The 2,500-nt window shown below is 36.2% G+C and overlaps 1 long non-coding RNA gene across 2 annotated transcripts in view; it reads left to right on the top strand.

The window, feature by feature from the left end:
• Nucleotides 1-988: 988 nt before the first annotated feature.
• LOC138032315 (uncharacterized) overlaps nucleotides 989-2,500 on the top strand; it is a 12,971-nt gene continuing 11,459 nt past the window's right edge. Inside the window, exon 1 of one of the 2 annotated variants that reach the window (XR_011128342.1) lies at nucleotides 989-1,113. This is a non-coding gene — a long non-coding RNA (uncharacterized lncRNA). The remainder of the gene's footprint in view (nucleotides 1,114-2,500) is intronic. The other variant, XR_011128341.1, reaches the window with a different exon arrangement.

Below are 2,500 nucleotides of genomic sequence, written 5' to 3'. Positions count from 1 at the left end.
GCTTTATACCAGATAATCTCTGAGGACTCTGAGTAATGTTGCTTTGAAAAGTCGACGTTTTACAAAGAATATATGTAACCATTAGCATCCTTGTCACTGTATCAGCTTTTGACGGCTAATTGGTGAATCGTTATCATCGGAAACGCTTAAATTTGGAAATTCAACTAAGTTTAACAAGTTCTTTTACCTTTTGAAGTCAATTAATATTGTAAATAAAAAGATGCCTTCTCCGAGCAAACTCAGTCGTATGCGCCAAACGTAAAAATGACGCCAGTAGTGATTCCCTCATAGTCTACCTTGTCCAGAGCTTCTTGCCATCACATATTTTGGCCCCAAAGTCTAAACTGCAGTGAATACTGATGTCTTATTGAAAAGCGCGAGTTACCTTCTTCTCATGTAAAAATGTTCACTTAAAGCCTTCAGGCAAGATTTGATCAACTATCCGACGGTTCGGTAGCAATTTCTTTCTTTCCCCATTCGCGATATATCCTTAAAAAAATGTTTTGGGCCAAACGTTTCGGGAAGAAATGTACTGACCGATAATCTGCTAAATTATGCCCAAGGCAAACCTTTCCGAAAAGTCCTCTGTTGCGATCTAAGACCTTTGGCAAATTCCTGTCATTTAAACCAAAAGAAACCACTGTATCATTTAACTTAAGAAGGCTCGAAATAGTTTCTCCTTGTTTCCAAGAAATAAACGCATTCTGTCCTTTTTGGTTCAGTTAGGGTAATCAGTATCAAGATGAAATTTTAAGTACCCATTGTTGGTTTGATACATGATCTTTTCTCCGTTATTTTTTTACATTATCGCTAGTACATGTTTCGGTATTTCTTTAAGGATTATCACCTTCATAGGTAACGTTTGGTCACAGCAGTAATGGTTGCGAATTCCTTCCGCATAGGAAATGCGTAATGTTTTATCTCGGTAGTCGCAGGCACGTTTTGCTAGTCATAAGTTTTAGTGTTTTCCACAGTAGTTCAGTTCTAGTGTAGACTTCGTACGATCAACTCCTTCATCCACCTGGATTTTAGTTGTATCTACACTCCTGCTCATCGTCACGTTCTCTATAGAGCTTTTAGTCAAGACTAGCATTGGTGCGTGTGCAAACCAAAGTAAGTTTTACTATTTTCTTGATTTTAGTTTTTTCCAGTATTTAGTTTCGGTTTAAGTTTAAGTTTTTGCTTGCCTTAGTCTATTAATATATTTGCTTTGGTATCTAGTTTTCAATCAGTTTTTTAATCGTTAGTACTCAACATAGATTTATTGATCAATCTACACTGATGTGATCATAGTCAAGTTTCTGTCATCGTATTCTATAGATTGTTGATCAGCTCGTTTGATCTCATTTCTTGTTGTATTTCATTGATGTGCTACTTGAAATTATTAACGTTTACCTTAGCCTTCTATATACCTTTGGTTACCTTTATAGGTAGTTAGCTAAAATTAGTTTCTGTTTTGCTTTTATCGCCTTTCAGTTCGAACCGACTTTCATCGTCCTTACGACGTTGTGATCTACCTCTCAACTCCGTGACCTTTGGTCCGTCGTTTTAATTGCAAGGCTGTACCACTAGGAACTTTGAGCATTTCTGTTCAATAAATCTTCACGCTATTGCTTTAATTCGTCGTGTTCGTCCTTAACGCTGCGCACCGTGTTATTACGTAATTTGCTTGGTTCATGTTCTCCTCGTTCCACCGAGTAAATTTACACCCATCATAGATTTGTCACATTACATTTTCCCCCAAATAACGTACCATGGCAACGGTATAAGGCATTTCTTTGAGGCTTAAAGTGAAGATATATTCTCTTTTTTGAAAAAAAAAGTGTGAGGGTCAAATCTTCCCATTGAGCGTTACCAGATAACATTAGAAATATCTCTAAAATACTTAAACTTCAACAAAATCTGTAGGCTGTTTCTTTAGAAAAATCAGTTGCGTTTAATTTTTTTTTTCTTTTTACCTACAGAATTTTTTTTCAATTTGAAAGACAAACGTTTTAAAATTAATCTAAGCAATCATGCAAAAAGTGTAATAAAAAAAAAAAATACTGTCCGGAAGCAGAGATATAAACGAACGAAGTTGCAAAGCAAAATTAGCAGTATTTGTTTATTTCTGGTGACCCATTTTGAATCATGAGCTGACGCGAGCAGCTTTTAGAGTGTATCTTAGTGTGTATCTTTATACCTTCTGGGACTTCGCAATGGTAGTCATGAAACAATCCACAGTTTTTATTTCCTTCAAAATTAAGATCGCAATCGAATTATCCTTTTTTGTCGGCGTGAAATGGAAATGTAGTAAACTCTAGAATTTCCACAGTTCAATACAGGGCTCAATTTCTTCCTAAGACGACGAAAACAATGATTCTCCGTTACATTAAAATAAATATTTGGAAGCTCACTCAACTGGGAAATAGTTCTTCACGTGCCATTCTCGTTTTTAAGACTGACGACTTTACCGACTGACCTTAAACAAAGCTGGCCCTTTACTTCATCGGTCTGGATG

This window comes from Montipora capricornis, chromosome 14, assembly GCF_036669925.1.
Source record: "Montipora capricornis isolate CH-2021 chromosome 14, ASM3666992v2, whole genome shotgun sequence".
Lineage (NCBI taxonomy): Eukaryota > Metazoa > Cnidaria > Anthozoa > Scleractinia > Acroporidae > Montipora > Montipora capricornis.
The sequence above is the reverse complement of the archived record's forward strand: the minus strand, read 5'-3'. Positions and strand labels throughout refer to the sequence as shown.